This window comes from Rhagoletis zephyria, unplaced genomic scaffold, assembly GCF_001687245.7.
Source record: "Rhagoletis zephyria isolate East Lansing unplaced genomic scaffold, Rhagoletis_zephyria_1.1 Rzeph_scaffold_04800, whole genome shotgun sequence".
Classification (NCBI taxonomy): domain Eukaryota; kingdom Metazoa; phylum Arthropoda; class Insecta; order Diptera; family Tephritidae; genus Rhagoletis; species Rhagoletis zephyria.
Window position 1 is genome coordinate 26364 of NW_016161883.1, and position 21161 is coordinate 47524.

A 21161-nucleotide genomic window follows, 5' to 3' on the forward strand; every position below is an offset into this window, starting at 1 on the left:
TGACAGCCGTTTTCTTCCATACAAAATATATTCGACGATTTTTTTGAATGATTTAAACTTGCATTTATATGGTTTTTGTTAAAGAATATACAATATTTTTTATATACAAATAATTACAATTAACTATACGTAATTTTACGAGATAAGCTAATGGTGATTTCGTTTCTACTAAAAATGTTGCATTTTGATTGCCCCTTTTTCATTTCGTGTTCGATTCTAAATTAAAGGCAAAGGGTGGGAAAATTGTGTGTTCGTTTCTTAAAATGTCACACTATTGTAAGGCAAAAAAGGCACATTCTTGGTTGCCCTGAAAATCGGGTGGTTGTTTAAAACGACAATATTATGAAATGCGTGAGCTTGACAAGGACAAGAAGGCAAAAACATGCCCTTTTGCAGCGTTGAGTGTTACATCAAACATATTTTGCATCGGGGAAGGGCAACATTTTCTGGAAGAAACGAGAACCCATAAATTCGAGTACTAGGCAAGCGTTTTAATTATTAATCCCATTCGTCCCAGAATATATCGATAGCTGAGTCGAAGATCGACCTATTCGGCAGCCAGTTCAAAAAAGCCCTATCTCAGAAAATTTTTCAAGAACGCCCTACATCGGACAGAGCTGTGTAAGGTGCGCAAAGTAATGAAAAACGTGCACTAACAAACTTTTTGCAGCAATCGAAACTTTCGTTTCGGACGTCTTCATTTTTTAGACCTGAGCACGGTTCTTATAAGATTCAATTCACTAAAAATCGCAAAATGCAATTATTAAAAAAAAAATATATTATTTATTGCTTTCGTTTTCGATTGCCCTTTAATTGCTTTCCTTCCTTTTCTAGTATCTATCGATTTCATATATGTATATGTAATTTCATATAAGAAAAACGCGCGGGGGAGCAGAGGCAAAGTGTCTCCCAACACCTGGGTTGCTACGCTCCTGTAGAAGAATATTATCCCCATCACTTCTGATTAATGCTTTTCTGTCTTTTCGTTGTTATTCTTGCTGCGTGATTGAAACTGGCAACTGCTTGTCTTGGTTGAAAGAAAGGAAATTTCTCAGTAAAAAAATAACTTAGCTGTAATAAGGAAAAGAGGATTTTTTTAAAGGTCAATATTACCTTTTTTGGGGTAAAATTTGCTGTTAGGCAAGAAACGTATAAGATACCTTCTTCTTCATATCAGACACCAAATTCGGTACCACATTTTCGATTGGCTTAACAACTTTTTATGCGTTCTATACGTGAAATAAGCTAAGCTTTTTTTCTTCGGTGATGTGATCTGTCAAAGTTGGCATTTTTTGTGATTCTGACTAATCATTTACTACTTCAAATCGTTATATCTCGGGTTCTGCGAATCGTAGGGACTTCATTTAACGACGTTTTCAAGATTGTCCCAAAGCTAACTTAGCTAGTAACAGTTGAACTTTTTGAAGATGATTTGCATAGTGAAGACCAGTAAATTAGGGATTTAAAATTACACCATCGTAATCCCTGTTCAATTCTCTATACCTAACGTGGTTAAAAAAATGGGGATTTTTCAAGAACTATTTTTAAAATATTTTTGTTTATGACGAGATGATTTATTATGTGAGTGTGGGGACACAACTTGCCAAACCATCTGGCAACACAACTTTGGTGTGGCACTATTCTTCATTCCGTTTCACATTGTCATTCGTAGAAAAAGTCCTAGCCGTTGCAACTTAAAAAAAAATGAATATTCTTCCCCAGCTAGAAGCAGAACCTTCGAGATAACAACAGCGAGCAGACGAAAAGATTTCGGTTAAGCAATTCAATTAGTTTTAATTTTTACATTCAAGTGTTAAGATTATTAACTAAAGAGAAATAAATATATGTGGTAACTCAGCTAGTCGCTACATGGGGACCAACAATTTTTTGTAATTCGTTTTCGAAAACTTATGTTGAGATATACATATTTAGTAAGGTGCTAAACATCGGGTTTTTTCAAAAATTAAAATTTTATTGCGGATTCCGAAAGAATACCTATCCTGATATAAAAAAATGTACGGCAAACTTTGTAATATCCCTCCAGTACTGCTGGAGTCAATCGCTACTTTTGAACCGCTCCTGCACCGACTCCTAGGTAAGTAGCTACTCTATTAACCCGTGGTAGTGCACAGGGTAGTGCAGAGTCGAACCAGAGGGCGAAAAACTACGACAGAGGGCGCCCACAAATCACGCAAGTGACTACTTTAGTAACTCCCAGTAGTGCAGAGAGAGCCGATGGTGACTACCGCCTAGGAAGGACATTGCCTTGTAAAAGTAATCGATGAAATACACTACAAGTAGTCGGTCGGTAATTGACGGTGTTTATTAGGTAGCTACCGATTCAGCAGTCCTGTAGTTGCTCCCCCGTACTTCAGGGATGTTTGAGTATTCCTTCGGTATTTGAAACAACCAAAGTTCATTCAATACAAACATACATACATGTGTTTAGACACACATGCAAACATATGTATGTTCGTATCTACTATGTGTGCAACATTTTCGCTTGATTCTTAACTTTTTTTGGTTGTGCATTTCGACATGATCCTTTAAACGTCTACAAATCTCCGACGTATCTTTAGATAGGAGAATCGCGCTAATGTAGCATAACCGTGCGTTAAGTTCGGTCAATCCTGTCCAGAAGCGATGAGTGACCGTTACAAACATAAAATCAAAGGAATCAAAGATGACGATTATTTTTATGTACATAACACCTTAATAAAACCGCTGCTGACCCGCACATCGCAACTGAGCGATTGCTCGGCGATGCTGCGCCAATTCGCACCACTCCCCGCACAAGCAAATGGCAATCGGATTGCATTTAACAGCCTGTGGTAATGAAGAAATTATGACAGGCTGCCAGTCTGCCATCGCCTTTGTTGCAACGTTTTGATACGCGTCATAAAAAGTGGCACAAAATAGAACAGCGCCAGGACATCACACACACACACACACCCGCATGTACTGCGACATTGGACACTTGGTGAAAATAAACAGATATCTCAAGAGCTCACTGTTAATTGCATCAGTTTTGATGATGCAAGTTGTTTGCACGCCTGCCACTTTGATATGTTGCATGCAACAAATGACGATGAAATGCGACTTTGCACTAAAATTGATTAGGAAAAAGCGGACATCTGCTGCTGCTGCTGCTAATAATGCGGCTGGTTGTGCACACAGGGATGAATGTATTCACTCGCGCATATTCATATCTGCATCCTCAAATACATAATCACACGTACACACGCTTGAGCCATACAGAAGGACATACATATACATACATAGATAGGAATACTTACAAACATACGTACATATTCCTCCAGCAGTCAGTTACGTATCATAATAATCATTTTGCGATTTCATTTTGATGATTTCAGATTTTCTTATGAATCACATGGATTAATCTTGAAAAACCACACAAAGCCGACGATCGCACCTGGACAGTTCGTTCGTCTTCTTGGCGGCTTTCTGGACTAAATATAAAAGGCATGAATGACACCCTTTTTTTTTTTGCTGTGCGCAAGCGTTGTGTTGTGAAAAAATGTCCGGTATTGACCTTTGATGACCCCGAGATACTTTTTTTTTCTTGTTTTCGAGCTGTTTTTCTTGAGTTTTTTCCCCGCCAATTTGCATATCCTTGGCTGTGTATAAATTTCTATGCATACCAGTACCGCGCGTATTGGCCAAATGAATTTTGACAATTGAAATTAGAAATTAGATAAACTAGCCGAAATTTACAAAAAAAACTATTTTGGGTCCCCTTTTTTTGGTTGGAACAAAGAAATTTAGATTTTTAGGGGCATAAAATTAATTAAAAATTTGTGATTGTCACAGACATACATACATACATACATACATACATACATACATATATACATATGTGCGAAGCCCAAAGAAATACGGAAGTTTAATCTGAATTTGTATGCACTTAAGTATGTATGGAGTCGTGTTATTCCTTGTACACACCCCGTAGCGATTGTCATGCATTAGTCACTTAAAGAGTCTTGTACGGAAAAGTTACGTCTTAAATGACTCTGGGCTCCGTTTGTATGGAAGTCGTTCATATAAATGGTAATTTCGTCGTTGATGTCCTGGTTGATGACTTGGTCATGCAGTGATCATTAATGACATTCAAGCGACAGTATCTTACAATGAACTTTTTATAAGTGACCGCTGCAAGACATTGTCGTGTTATAAGTCTTTGATAGGAGTACACCTGCATGACATTGTCGCCAGTGTCATAGTCAGCTGTATGTCGCTTAGAATTCATAGCAAGTGCGTCGATGTCACTAAATCCTCATTAGTGACGATGTCACCGGTGACCATTTTCGCTACTGGGCATATATGGATTATGTATATACATACGTACGTATGTACATATATATGCAGCTTTGGTATATAACAAAGAAATGAAGGAATTCATACATATACAGTAAATATATATGTGTGTAGGTAAGTGTGTATATACTATGTATGACATCAGTATTACCGTACAGTTATAACTGTATGCTATAGCGAATCCTAATCCCATAACATATATGTATATAAAAATGTATTTATGCATGAATGTATGTATATAAATATGTATGAAGTACATGTAAACTTATGAAAAGTTAACGACTGAGGTTTTCTCCTACCTCTCCCTCGTATCCTTTGCAGGATTTATTGAACCATTTAATTTATTTTTATTGTCTACGATATTTTTCAATATGATCTTTCTATTAATGCACATTACATTATGTACATATGTGCCATATACATACATACATACATATGCACATACATATGTATAATCGCGCGAATATGCTTTAAGGCCAGTAGGTTTCCCAATCTTCGCAGCCTCCGTCAACTTAAGTCGCGATAAATTTTGATTGACATTTTTTTTTTTTTTGTATTATTTATTTGTTTCAGTTTCATTTCAATCAAAAATCTTTGTTCCTCACTCACTTGGCAGAAATGTTACTTAATTATTTGACAAACTGGCAAATCAACTGCGATGATTGTACCTTTGCATCGAGGGTTGAGGACTGCGGATGCTGTACATAACGTTTTTTTTTTTTGGTTTTTATTGTATGGTATTTTACTGTTTACTGTTTTTGGAAAGAGTAAATATTGTTGTTGCATAAAGTGGATGAGGCAACATGTTTTTAAACATTACAATTCGCTTGCATTGACATTTGACCAGTGATGAAGGAAAGGAGTGAAAGGGGTGATGTGCTGGCATTCTGTCTGACATCAGTAACCAAAGGTTGATGGGATTAGTGCAGTTTTTGACTGAACTTTCGGTTATTAAATTATTAGCAGCTTTTTCGTTCAGAAACGGTTTTTTCATGCGAGAAACTAGTTTAGCGAATTAAATTAGTTTTTTTTTTACTTGTAGTATATACAACTTTTTCTCTCATCATTTATCACACATCATATGTACATACATAATTTCTTTAAATTGAATACAAATCTGTGTTCGTATGGAATAGTATCTAGCTTATGTCGAGAAGTTGGCTTTAGTATAATGCGGCATTCCATTAATCCTTTAAACAAAAAAGGAATTTTTTGACAAGACTTAATAAGAATATTGACTTGCTGTTATCGGAACTATTTCTTACACGTTTATTTGCCAAAAGTTCTTCAATGGCTCGGCGCCAGTGAGTCATTCGCAAGCTAACATTTTGATATAAGCTAAGCTTCTTAACAAAAAACCGTAGAGTTTTGTTCCATTTTATTAGGTGCTTTTTTCTCTGTGCATATTAAATTCAAAAAAAAAAATAATAATAATCACTGTGAAAATGGCTATAAGACCCAAATTTTTATTTAAAACCGTATTTAATTCTATTTTTGCCTAAATTTTATGAGGAAACGTTCAATTCGGTCCCCGGTTGAGCACAACTCGATCGCTTGAACGAAACAGGTAGGAAAGAGCAATCAGAATTGGACAATAGCAAAAAAATTGTGCCAGGGCACCTATCACGTTTTCTCTGACGGGATTTGAGCCTGCAACTTCCTACCATCTTTGCACACTCAGCTACGGCCGTTCTGTAAATTTGCCGTTAAGTTTTTTTCGTCATTTGATTGTGTTCTGTACTTCACACATGTTTTTCCGTAATTAAGAATACCCAAAAAAAAAAAATTATATCGTCGTTTAAAGTACAAAACCGCGCATCTCGTCATTCTGCAAAACCGCGTAACTGACATTGGCTGCCAAAAATTGGATTTGCTCACACAAGCTCTTGGCTCAATCCTTAAGAGAACCATTTTGAAATATGAGTGTTTTTACGCTCCAGAAAATAATTTCTACAACTTCACATACGCGGTTTTGCACTTTAAACGACGATATGCTGCGTTCGGTGGTGTTCGAACCCGGACCTGCTGGAAGCTAACAAATAACAGCAAGCTTCTCTACAAGTTAAGCTACAACCAGACATACAAATGTGCTGTCAAATGTTCAACTTTAATCACATTTCTTACAATCGGTGTATTTACCATGAAAAAATCAACCAATAACTTGCTTGGAAAAACCATTGAACTTTTCTTGGTGGTAAAAATTTACCGACAGGAGAGCCGCTCAAAATCACCAACCCAAATTTTTCACCGGTATACCATAGAAGTTCTGCCCTCATAGAGCTACCGGAAAAATGCCTAGAGGTCACAGATGTATTGTACCCGTAAGTACTTGATTTTCTATAACGAAAGATTTTCAAAAATTTACTAAAAATGCACGGAAAATTTGTATATGACTTTATACATAAAACAACCAGTGTGACCGTTTTGATACAAGTGGATCAAAAGTGATACGTTTTTCGATGAATTTTGGAGGGATAGTTTTTTTTTTAATTCTGATACATTTCGCATCTGTAAAAAAATTCCCGTAGAAGTCGAAAAACTGGTCAGAAATCGCACATAGTGCTAAAAGGGTGGACGAATTTGCCAAGTTTCAAAACTACGTTGGTGATAAAAATCATAAAACTTGCTGTCCCAGTGGAGCTCATTGCAATTATTTTTCATAACTTAGTTCGATGACGGTGTGAACCAAGCGCGAGCTATTGCCGAAAAAATTGATTCCTCACCAATAAAAATTATTTTTTTTATTTTTGTCAAATACTTTGGATATTGTCAATCGAATCAACATAGAATTTCAAAGTGAATTATACAGACTGCATAAGATATATAACAATGTTGAAAGTAACTATAAACTTATATTGTCTTTTTTTTTCAAACCAAACTGTATTCAAGTGACCCAGCTGGCTTGCAACCCAGATAATCAGTTAACTATTAAGGAAGTATATATTACTTGTGCCGCAGAGACGAAGATATCAACAGCACTTTTAAGTAAAGTCCTAATTAAAAAAAAAATATTGAGCAATGTTATATTGAACTATGTACATAGAAAAGAGATTTGATTTTAACAGAGCAATTTTGAAAAGCCTAGCATGTGACCAAAGATTGTTACATAAAGAAAGCGCTAATTCGACACTTTTAACAGTTTTAAAAAATTTTTCCTAATTTGTACAAAGAAAGCGACAAAGAGAAAATTTGTAAACAATGGCAACTTTTTAAACTCGATATTAATATAGATTGCATTGAAGACATATAACAGTTTTTTGGGGGAGTAAGCAAGCTAAAAAATGCTTTAAATAACTCTTTATATTTCGAACTAACTGCTTTTATGTTTAACTTGTTATGTTTGCCGCACAGCTCTGCCGCTGCAGAGCGTATTTTCTCAGATCTGAATTTGACCAAAACAAATCGCTCCACTTTCCTAAGGGTGGAATGCATAATGTTTTCGAAATGTCTTAAAAATTATTAAAATATTTGAATTCTTAGTCCTATAAGTACAAAAAGTATTTGAACTAAAAGTAAGATTATGTGTAAGACATTTTTGCTGTTTTTTTATACTTATACCCAGTTGAACTGATACATCTAAGACAATTTCGTTACTATTATTATACTAGTACCAAGCACAACTGATACGTGTACCATTTTTGCAATGAAGAAATGTTAAATTGTTTTGAAAAACGGCTTGTCATAAAAATTATTGGTTTTAATTCGTATTGGTACTTTGATACTTAAAATAAAAAAAAAGTGATACATATTGGTACATTTTAAGTCTCTTCTCTGCTAAAATTTTTCACACGCCCGCGGTCACACTGAAAACAACCTCGCTCTAACCACAGCAAGGATGTTGGTTCAAGTTTAATTAGAACTTCATATGCTGGGCTACACTCTGCTCTTTCTCGTAATATATATTTTTTTTACCAATTTTTGGTTATTTATTATTTTTTTTAACTGAAAACTTTCCCCGACACTTTGTTTTTTTGCCTCACGAAAATCACATATGACCATATATATTTTAAATAAAGGCTTAGTTAAAAATGGAATGATCTTCGAATTATTTTAACAAAAAATATAAATAAAAAATTTTAAATTTTTCTTCGATTTTCGGTGCCCATTATTTGCTATTCGCAGCGTATCGGCATAATCGATTTCACACCTTTGGTCTGTGCCCATTAGCCTCCCACATCTGCTATTTAATAAAAAAGGAATATCTATTACTAATCAAGATATTAGACATAAAAGAGAACATATTCCGTGCCGCCAATGGCCATCTATCACACCATAATAGAGACCATTCTGCATCCAGAAGCCATTGTGATCGCCCACAATGCAATTTGAGCCATTTAACAGCCACAAAATGAGCATGAAATTGTTTTCGGAAGTTGGAAGTTCAGATGCTAACCAAACTAACACAGATAGTGCAACAAAAACAAAAACGCTCACACAAAAACAATTGCCGCCAACAAAAGCGAAGAACAAGCGACAATTGCGTTAATAAATTTACAAAATTACACCGAAAAGTGGACGGCTACCAGATTGACACCTCAATTCCAATACCCTAAAGGAACGCAACGAAATAGTTTCAAATGACCAACGAAGTGCAGATAGTAGCTAAGTAAAAATAAAGAATAAGAAACTGAAGCGGTCATATCCATTAGGTGGCAAGCTGAGCGGACAACAAGCGGCTACGTCTGGCCGAAAAGGAAAAAGGATATACGCCCTTTAACACACCCACAGGCGCACGACATGACCGCCAGAAGCAGCACTGGAACTGTTGGCCAACAACAACATGCTGCAACAAACAATGTCTACAAGACACAAAAGGTTAAAATGTTCATAAATATGGTCAATACGAGTTGCCGGCATAGCAAAACTATCACTATCTCATTGAATGTATGTAGTGCAAGCTCATGAGAATAGCAAGGATATTATTATGTCCTTCTTTCGGCAGCACACAAATCACTTTGTTCTTGAAATTATTTGTATTTAGGCGGCGAAACAAGCAAACAATCTACATACATACATACATACATACATTCATAGTAATGTTTGTGAAGTCTACATGAATACACAAAATAAACCAATGAAAACAACAAAAATAATACAATTAACGCATTACACAGTTGGTAGGTGGTGCTGATGGCCGGCCATTCAAGCATTGTCCCGGCGCTGGCCAAGCGCTGTGATGTGACCAGTAGCAGCCGACAATGTATGTAAGTTAGTCATAAACTGCCCTCGAACACCTTTTGCATATCGGTTAGAAACATCCGCTTAAGGAAGTGGTGGTCAGGATATTGATACACACTACTCACACTTTGCCAGTCGCCTGATATTTACGCTTGTGAAACCAATGGGCGTTGATGAAAAGGAAAAGTCAAGGCTAGCGTAGCCAGAGCTAAAGAAGTGTGCTTCGAAGAAGCAGGTGTGACTCGTGGGGTTTCCTTAAGGTATTTTGGACAAATGCCAGCAGCACCATACAGACGTGTGGCAAAGCAGTGGACATTTGTGGTTTTGGTACAAAAACGTATGTATGTACGCCAGTAAGGAAAGTGCCACACGCCACAAAATCAAAGTCGATACTGTAAAACAAAACAATATTTTAAAGTGAAGGTAATATTGTATATATGTATGCAATTTGTATCAATGAAGGGCGAAATTAATGCAGGAATTAAGAAATTGATGAATAAATTCTGTATATAAACTTTTCATTTGAGCATAAAAGGTATTTCATAGCCCAACTGCAATGAAACAGCCAGCATACATATACATACATATGTACCACCTTGCCTGCGGGCAAAGGTCTTTTAAGCTTTCTATACATTTTGTATAGGCGAGAGCTCTCTCTGCCCATCGCTGGTTTAAATTCCTTCCGTTGTACTCTTTGGATCAAGGAAAGATCGAAGGCTAACTTTTAACTTTAAAAAATGTGATGTAATTACCAGCTGATACTCGCCACTCCGTCTGCGTAGCATACTACATTTCCCTATATGTACTTGCAGTAGATTTTTAAGCTACAAATTCAGCTTTTATAAATTGTAAAGCTCTTTGGTTCTTCACGCTTGCCTGGTTATCGGGTTATATGGTTAAAAATAAATTTTCTGTAGTATATTTCGTTGTTGTACAAAAATAGAATACACTAAAGAAAAATTATTTTTAAGCAGATAACCTGATAAAAAGGCAATCATGAACAACCACACCGTCCCGAAGTCATAGTTAAGTTGAAGTAGACTCTGAAGTTAGTAGCTGCTTTTGAAATAATTTCCAATGTGATATCTGTCCAAAATAGCTCTAATCTAACCTTAAATATAAATTTTCTGCTCACATCTGGACTTCAGAGTCATCTAATGGATTTATTTTTGGCAGGTGTTTTTCTCTTGCCTTTCTAAAATCATCAAAATGGGACCATAAGAACTGATTTTCTTAATAACTCGACTCTAGCACCATCTAGAGAAACCATTTTTTGAGAAGGTACTTTTCATCACACCTGAGACTGGATTCTGTAGTGTACACTGAGTGCAAAACTCACGACCAAAAACTCACCGAATAAAATGCTGTGAGTTTTTCGGAAGAGAAGTGTACACAATTTTGACAGTTAAGACTAATTCTCACACTTCCTGAATCGCAAAATGAAGAATGTACACAATTTTCAGTGTAGACTTGAGAATTCACAGTCCATTCCATCAAAATCGGACGGTAAATACGGATTTTGTGAATATAGTTACTCAAGCGCCACATAGCGAATTAAAATGTAGCCTATACCAAGGATCTGAGGTATATGCTGTCCTAATTTGGTTGAAATCTGTTCATTGGCTGCTACCTTTCTTACATACATACAAAACCACTTCCCTTGAATGAGGCCATTTTAATAATTTATTGAAATATCGAATGACATTTTTGTGTTTAGTTATTAACAGGAGTGGTTCAAGATGATAACCTAATGGAAGTTAAAAAAAAATGTCAAATTTTTTAATTTAATTTACTCTTAATTCCAACCTTCAGAAACCACAGAGGTTGTTTTGTCTAAAGTCCACAGATATGTTGAAATGCGTACCTGTTTACTTTTACATGCATACCAAATTTGTCGCATAAAGCAAAATTGCACTTTAAGTATTTAAAATGGAGTAAATATGAGCACTTAATGTTTACAATTAGTTGGAAATGTATTTTTACTTTCAAAATCGTTGCAATTTTAAACATTTCATGTGTATATTTTAAACATCTCAGGCTCAGAAGGATATCTTGAGCATCTTTTGCGTATACATACATATTTACACAGATTCTGGTTGAAAAAGTTGTACATGCAATTTTTAGAGTGTGCCATTTTTTCCTCCTTAATCAGTTTGCATTTTGTGAAATCTGATTGATGCTTTTTGTCTGAACACCCGTAAGTATCTACTAGTGTTTTTGTGGTCGCTTGAGATAGTATATATGTATGTATGTATATATACATACATACATTAAAATAAACACTCTGATTTCCATATTCAACAAAACGAACAATGTAGACAAAATATCATTTCGTAATTTCAATCGCGAATATTAATTTTCCCGTTATTTGATATTTTTTTGAGAGCTAATTGATAAATATCTGCGCCCATTAACCAAATGTTAACCCAATAATTACATACATAGCTACTTCTGTATTTAAATTAGCTTTCCGTACTTGGTGGTTCGCTCTCAAAAACTCAACGGTATCAGTGATCAATGGCACGTGACTCTGCTGTTGGTAGCATTCTCCAACCACAAGCCCTTGCAGCATCCTTTTCAAACAAAAATAAGTAACAATGTATCGCATCCTTATGCACACACGTACATACATATACTTGCATATGTACCATACATATATTTGATTTTTTCAAGATTTTTTTTGTGAAATGATATTTGATTTTGATTACATTATTAGCAGCAACTTTTTGACATTGCAATGCCATAAGATCTAAATCTAACTATGTATGTACATTTGTATGTATGTATATGTACAGATGCGAGTCTTCCCGCTTAGCTGATGGTAATCTGAGCCGACTGTCCTACCTCCGAGCGCAAACTGTCAACGCTGAAATGTGCACGAGATATTCAACACGCTACAAGAACAACAACAGAGCATCAAATGATAGGCATGAAAGTGTTACAGTTACCAGCACACCCCTTTCGCGACAAACTCGTCGTAACCCATTGAGGAGGCTGCAAAATTATTTCCTCAAAGGAATAGATTTGTATTGCCGACCGCAAAAGTCAAAGAAGCTGGCCCACTTGCGACAAATGGGTTTGGTTTAGTGTGGCAACGCCGGTAAAGGGTAATTAAAAATTATTTTGGTTAGTCATAAAAAACAGCTGTGCCGGTTAATTGGCCAACGAAAGGAGATTTTATAAATATTGTATTGTTCAAGCTGAGATGGTGTGGAGCATGAAACTCAAGAAGTTATAAGGCTTGACTTACAAACATATGTACACACATTTTCGCGACGCCATTTTCCATTTCTCATACATGCATATGTACATACATACATACATATCGTCGTTTAATGTACAAAACCGCGTATCAACAAAATGCAAAACCGCGTATATGAATTATGTAAATTATCTTCTAGAGAGTAAAAACACTCATATTTCAAAATGGTTCTCTTTTTTTGTAAAGCAATCGCATACCTGGCCAGTATATTTCAGGACGAATGGATAAGGATTGAGCCAAGAGCTTGTGTGCCAGTTACTCGGTTTTGCAGAATGAAGATACGCGGTTTTGTACTTTAAAAGACGATATGTGTATGTACATACATATGTATATGTACGTACAAGACTAGATAATTCAAATTCAAATGCCTTCTTAGTGATTGCTTTGATTTTTAACTACAACAACTCCAATGAGAATCCACGTCCAAAACAAAAACGAAATTCAAGCAGAGGTTAAAGGTTAAATTAAAATTTCTTACCGAAAATTCCAAACGTAAAATTTTAAATATCCGGTTTTTTAACAGGAAACCCAGTTTTTCACATTGCAACGTAGCCTGAGAAGTTTTCGGACACCTTGACCTCTGACCTGGGCCAATAGGAAACAGTTTCGCGGCGGTAGTACTAAAACGCAATTTTCTACCCTAAAATGCAGTGAGCAACTCAAGCGCACTCACACAATCGCACAGCAACATTTGAGCGCAAGTGACCCTTGTGTCCATCCAGTGTACGTACGCGCATGACGAGGTGGCAAAGGAAAGAACGAGCTTTGGAATTCATTTGGCCATTTTTTTACAGCTTACAACTAGCAAGGCAATATTGTGATTTCAGTTCGCTACTCAATTATTTATTAGTGTTACTGGTTCTTCTGGCGGGGATTTTTATTGTCCGCTGTTCCTTAACTAACTGGCAGTGCGATTTAACCTTTTGACCTCACAACTGCAAATGCTTAAAGGAAGCGCTCAGTATAATATTTCACCTGGACTTTTCTCTCCACTAAGGGTTTGCTTAAGTCGTCAAATTATTTCCTTAACTGTACATTGGGATAGAAGCGGGCAAGCGAAATTATTGCTCGCAAAGTTATTAGATGACTTTCACAAATTTATTACATACACGCATACATACATACATATCGCTGCCTATCAATAGGTCCATTCGATAACTTTTCCAGTAAGTACTTGCAGCGAGAGCGTAAAAGAAAAATAGACAGTAAAATGAGAGCAAGAGAAAATTTTCGGAAAAAATTATTGAACGCAAAACTGGTAAAAGCTTGCAATTTAAGCCATTTTGACAGTTTCAGACGGTTAAGTTTTGGCGCGCAATTTTCTTTTTATTTGGGAATGGTTCCCATCGTCAAAATAAAAATAAATATACAATAGATTAAAATTTTTCATCCATATTTTCATTTCACTAATTATGTTCCATCAAATCATCCTCTTAGACAGTTTGTTTACATTTGAATTTGAAACATAACCTTACTTTTTGACTCCTGCATATTCCTGCTAGTAAAGCTTTTACTTACGCGAATTTGCAGCTCTCTCGGGTTGTCAAGCTCGGAACACTTTGACGACTGCAACTTCACGACGTAACGACAGCGACATCATTTTGTCGACAAATGTCGCCTTGAAGCCAGCTTCTTAAACATTTTGAAGACCTCAGCGACATAGCAAACAGCCGATTTTAAAGTTTGACATTTTGGTATATTTATTTCACAAATTGTGTATTTTTATTTAAGTAAATAAGAAAAACATGAACAATCAAGAATATGTGATTAATTTTGCGACAATTTAATTTTGCAGCACTACATCTACTCATTGTCGCCGGCAAAATTAGAAATAGATTTAATTTGGCGACGTCGACAATTGCAGTCCTGCAGCCAAGATGTCGTGCTGTCGTCAAAATAATTGTGTCCGTAAGAACGTGTGTATTTAAAATTTGACAGATGCTGCTTGTCGCTTGCTGTCGTCAAAGTGTTCTGAGCTTAACGCTCTCGAATTCGCTCTCTCTTGCAAATATTTTGTGTTATTGAATGCATTTCCAGTAAAAAACTTGCAAGTACTAGTAACAATTCGTAACAATTTTTTGATATTGAATGGACCTAATGTGACGCCAAAATAGCGCAGCGCTCACGTGATTGTGAGACAAAGCGATCAACGCGATGCTGATGAAAGCCAAGCTTAGATATCGCACACCGTCTTCAAAAGAGTCACAACTCAAGATAATACGTTCGTCATATGGACAAGGGCGCCTTTACCTTAGGTTTTTTTTTAACAAATTATAACACAAATTTTCTCCAGCTTTTGCTAAAAGGTAAATAAAAGCTCTGTGTACATTTTTAGCGCATAATTTCAAAAATGCCAAATTTTGAGTTGTGACTCTTTTGAAGACGGTGTGCGATATGTTAAGAACAAAAAGATTAAAATCGCTAGGCATTAGCAATTGTGCTAAAGGGTGTTTTTATGCTTTCTATGAAAACTAATTAATCTCTTAATTACGGCTTAAGTGGACCCAATATTGGCGCAGTGCATCATCATTTTTCCTTGACTATCAAAGCGGTCTAGTACCCTAACTTTAATTCAATTTCATAAGCTTTTACTACGTAATTAATAAGTCTTTAAATAATTCATTATAAATGTCACCAAATAAATTTGTGTCCAAATAAGTAGATCTCTTCCGACGCGCACCGGTATGAGCTACAAAAACAAGTTCATTGGGTCAGCGCGTAATTAAGGTCTCATCCAAAGCCAAGCAGGCGTATGCGATCACCATCTAAAACCGGCGACTACCGCTGCTCACAACAACAGCTCCATTAACGGATTGCTCACTCGCCCATGCAATGTCCAACAAGTACATACTTATATGTACATATGTATGTATGTATGTGTACAACATGTATTTTTTTTAGCTCCGTATTCATAATCAAAATTTCATTTTATGAATGAATTTCTACTCGACTTGTGAGGTCAGCTCGTGAGGCAGCCAACCAGCCAGCCAGCCACAGCAGGCAGCCGCTATGAGGCATGAATGAAGCTGCGGCGGTCAAAGCGCGCACTATTCTGTGCATCTCGAGATCGCCTGTGGATCAGCGTAATTTAACCCCTTTTCTCCATTATTATACATATTTTATTTAGGATCGCAAATTTTTTACTTTTTTTTTGTTTCTTTTAACTGCTGTCGTGCTTTGTGTGTGTCGATGTATATGTGATTGTGATTGTGTGCAACTTTGTGCGAAATGTCAATTCATTAGGAGGTAAATTACGGCGGCTGCCTCTCATGACTAATCGTCGCTTACTTCGAGTTATTTGAAAAAAAACCTAACATTTTGATTTGCAACATCGCCAACATTTACGATAATCCGGCGACTTTTAGAAAACCGTTTAAAACGAATGATTAAAAATACATTCATACCTACATACAAATCCACCAATGTCTATGAGCGGAGTATTTGACGTCCATTGAGGAACCTCTCACCGAGCAGCACAATTGGGTGGTCTTGCAGCATTGTTGATTTGTAGCTTCAGAAGTTCACCGATCATGCGAAGAGGNGGGGGGGGGGGGGGGGGGCGGACCTGACAAGTGTTGATCTTTATTAGTCTCGGTTAAGAAAATGTAATTTTTAATGCGCCCACAGTGTTGTAGTCGCCTGCGGTGCGTTTAATCGTCATCTTCTTCGAATTATGCTTCAAACCATGGCTCGTTCGTTCATTCGATCATTTCCGATCGATGGCTTGCAATTGTGGATATGTTAATTAGCGAATTGAATTTCAATTGATTAAGAAGTAATTAATGAAATTACGAACATGAATGATTATGTTAAGTTGTCATGATTAGCGGCTTATTGATGATGGCTTTGACTGGCCGACTGACTGACAGGCGTGTGAAATGATGGAATTAGTATCAGCAGTCAATTAGCGGTTGATGCTACGACAATAAAGTGACTGTCCGCAGACGCTTGGTAGAGTTCGAGTAAGGTTAAGTATTAATTTTGCAGATCAGTCTTCTGCATGAAGATGAAGTATTAAAAAGAATATTTTTATCGATCGAGTTACATTTGGAAAAACGGCAGCTGAAGAAAAACTTTGCCGGGGAACTCCGGTTCGGTTTACTTAAGTGAAACTGATTTGTCACCTTCCCAACTGAAGAATCTTTAACTTTCAACTTCGCGTTTCTCAAAAGGTGGGCATGCATGAAGTAAACTCAGGAGCTCACTTGCAGTAAATCATACATATCCTCCTTAAAAGTCGACAACCGGAAAATCATTCTTCAAGCAGCCAGAACAACTAATAAAACCGACAACAAAACATGCGTGTTTACGGCTTCGCCGATGGGAATCCAATACCAAATATACTGAAAATCACAAATTAGTATTTCAAGTGTGAGAAAATATGTACATACTCGTACATGCAATCATATTTAAATGCCCGCAACGGTGAGTGACTAAGTATGCGGTACCAACAACAACATAAATTATGAAAACACCAAATGTGGGACATCTGGACAAAAATTTCTTAAGCGAAGATCAATAATTTTTTATTGTAAGTAGGCAGCATGCATATATACACAGTCGTGTCTCTCTATAGCGAACGCCCGCTATAGTGAACTCTTCGATATAGTGAACACTTTTTAGCGCATAATTTCAAAAATAAATAGTGAACAATCGAAAGGCTCTAAATAGTGAACAAAATTTTAAAAGCAACGGCAAGCATAAATTGACAAAAAATACCACATTTAACCGGAAATGAAAGCGGTTATTCCCTGATTTTTATCACTTTATGTTTATTACTAGAAAAGCTGCTACTATTTGTTGCTAATGTTTATTTGGTTCTTGTCGAGTTCCAACCGCTTGTGAGTGAATGTGCGCTGTGTTACGTGTTTTTTATTTTTTATTTTTTGTGTGCTAATAAATTTAGCATTCAAATAATTTTTAAGTGTTATCATGTGTGCGAGGAAATTCCTTTCGTTGAAGCAAAAATCTGAAATTATTGAAAAAATCGTAAAAATTTATGTTGTAACTGCAGACATCTTCATAGAATGGTTTCACCATTGCTTCGTCCCTCACGTTAATGAGTAATACATTTAAAATTCCTAGCAGTTTTACCGAGTATTTTTTCGTTTTTAATTGTTATTAGGTTCAAAATTATTTGCTACAAAAGGATTTACCAACCATAGCTATCCTATTGCTTGATAACGCCCCTAGCCATCCGTCAGAAGATGAACTTAAAACTGCTGATGGCTCTATATTCGTGGTTTATATGCGTCCAAATTTAACGCCTTTTATTCAGCCTGTGGATCAAAATGTGATTCGCTTAACTAAGCTGTACTACAAAAAACATCTGCTGTTATTAGCTGTAGGAAAAGATGACATCACACAATTTTTAAAAACTTTAACTTTTGAAGATGCTGTATCATTTTTAATGCTTGCTTGGAATCAGCTGAAGGCAAGTGTAACAGCGAAATGTTGGACGCCTTTATTAGAATGTTTCAATGCCACAGAGCCAAATGAAAGCGAGGATGAAGACGATGATGTTCTTCTGAGCTTACTTCGCCAAAAAATATTGCAGGAAAAATATAACGAAATCGATGATATACAGGGTCCGCTGCAAGTTGTAATACCGAAGGTAATTTTATTGGCCCTATTGACATTCACCTTCCCATTTCGTTTTTATGTACTTTAATTATTTTAGGAAACCTACACTGAAAATGATATCTAAAATTGGAATACAATCGAAGACGACGAACCAATTGATTTAGAGAAAGATGCCGAGGATACTGCAGAAGCTGGTGATGATGACCAAGGCGAAGGACAGATCGGAAATCCTATAAAAACGACCGAAGCTATTAAAAACTGACTACGCTGGCATAATAGTATTGAGAACTCTACGTGAAAAAGCGGTCCAAAAGTCAATTTCCTCATGCATGAAGCAAACATCTATTCTCGAATTCTTTCAATAAACATTCATATGTCCATTTATATTTTCCTAAGTACATATACATTTATTCCAAAGATCTGTTGTACTTACATACACAAACATGAATTTTGAGCAAATAAACAAAGTTTTTGAACAAAATAAGTCAACCTTAATATAGTGAACAACCAGGATGCTGTGAACAGGCCATGTAAAAATTAGTTCACTATATCCAGACACGACTGTATAACTATAGTTAAGCAGCACCGTGTACACACACACATATGACATACATACGTATGACATATGCAAATCGATTTGCTCGGTCGAACAACGAAGAACAGGAATTCTTTAAGGACTTTTTTACACATTGGTGACATTTAAATCTGCAGTTTGTATGTAATTCGTCCACACGATTTTTCATGTAAAATTTTCGTGAGAACCCTCAAAGCCATGGCGTATGGAGCGGATAAAGCGGATTTTGCGGTAAGCGGATGCATGCTTGGGATTTGGAATTTATGAAACTGAATAAGCTAATTGCGGACGTCGAGCTGTGTCTAAAATTTAGTTTAGATTGTAAAAACAAATATCTATCAATAGAATTGGACACCTCTACTCAAAGCGTAAGACTGTAGACGTACCGCACACACAGTGTTTCACCTCAAAATTTCCGGTTTATCATTAAATTCAAATACAATTGTAAATTAGAAGTTAGGTAAAGTCTTTCTTAATATTTTATAAAATTTTTAAGAACTTGAGCGATATGCATGTATACTCGTGTTGTTGAACTCGGGTTCAAAGTGCATTGAACTTTCTTCTTCCTAGCAACAAATTTACGGTCAATATTAAGTACTTGAGGCATCTCATATTACACCAACATTTCGTTGTGCTGCCTCTTATCACTTCATTCGTTTTTATGCTCCAGGAGCTAGATTCTGGATGTCGCGCAAAGGCGTATTTCATTTCACGCATAATTCTTCTTCCAGTGTAAGAGGACCTTATCGCTAGAACCCAAAATATTGGTCGCAACGTTGACATGTTTATTACCAAAAATTTGTTTGTTACTGCGGCTTTGGTACTAGAGCCAATAAATTCCATCTTATCTGCATTCTGTGTTCTCAAATTAAATTGCTAGCTTATCTCTTAGAAGAGTTTCTTAAATTACATAGACTAAACGAAGCAAAACTACTTTATGACTATTTAAAATAGAACTCTGCATCTTTTTTTTTTAATAAAATATGAGATTTTCAATCAAATATAAGTGTGTACGTACATATTAGGGATGTTAATTTTTCGGCTTTTTCCGATCCCGAGATTTTCGGAATGGCGTTGTCACAATCCCGGGATCCCGGGATTAGTCCCGGTATTTGGATAGTAATTACTTTTTACCAACTTGAATCTCTCCTACCATAAATAAATAAATAAATAATAAGTAAATGGGTTTGAGACCTACTATTTTATTTTAAGTGGCGTTTTTATTTTTTCTCTCTGACTGCAGGATTTAATTTGAAGGATTTGTAATTTCAAAGATATGATTAATTCCAAACATTATTATTATATATAAATTCAATGCAATGTAGAATAAAAATATGGGTACCAAATGCAATAGGAAATTTCTTTAGAACTTAAAAAATTTTAATTTCTTGGATTCACAAGCACGAGTTTATATAAGCCCTTAACATATAATTTTCCATAAACAAATATTGCAAAATTTCAACGATAAAATTTTAAATGACATTTTCAATATTTACCAGCCCTTCTGCACCAGAAACTTGAATTTGTTTAAATTCTACAGGATTTCCGCATTGATTTTATACCCATACTTCTTCTCTAAGCACATTTCTCTGATTTTTTAAAATCATTTTTGAATTAGATACTGACGTCAGAGTGAAAAACTAAAAACGCAATTTTACTATGCTTGGCCCTTGGTTTCGCGAATATATTGATATTTGTGTTTAAAATTTAATGTCGCGCGGTGTTATATTAAATATTAAATAAAAAAAGAAATTTAACCAATACTTGTCAAGAAAAGGAGTTCCTGTTATTGCCATTAGTGTAAATTAAAAATCCCGAAAATCCCGGGATTAATTGCCAGGGATCCCGGACTTTTTAAGGTCTCGGAAAACCCGGGATTAACATTCCTAGTACATATACATACATATGTATATACATTATTATAGAATCATTAAATTATAAATCTAAGCTGATAAGATTGGCCCGCTGTTTTGGTTTCGTAACAAATATTAGTTGATATGAGTGTAATACGATGTTTACACGAGGCGAGGTTACATGCGATTAGTTGGCTGTCCTCCAACTTCATTGGAAGCGATTACTTGAAAGACCGTTCCCGCCAGGCTATTTATGCTTTCAACTAAAAGTTGCCTATAAAATCGCCTCATGTAAACACCCTTTAAGCGCACGAGTTAACTTATAAACACGCATACATATGTAACGGGTGATTTTTTTGAGGTTAGGATTTTCATG

General features: G+C 35.9%; 1 long non-coding RNA gene across 1 annotated transcript in view; it reads left to right on the forward strand.

Annotated features, from left to right (window-relative positions):
• The window catches only part of LOC108371225 (uncharacterized), a 27191-nt gene extending 8957 nt beyond the window's left edge, over positions 1-18234 (forward strand). The window contains exons 2-5 of the long non-coding RNA XR_001848728.1: positions 5104-5111; positions 14890-14901; positions 17802-17805; positions 18169-18234. This is a non-coding gene — a long non-coding RNA (uncharacterized LOC108371225). The remainder of the gene's footprint in view (positions 1-5103; positions 5112-14889; positions 14902-17801; positions 17806-18168) is intronic.
• The last annotated feature ends 2927 nt before the right edge of the window (positions 18235-21161 follow it).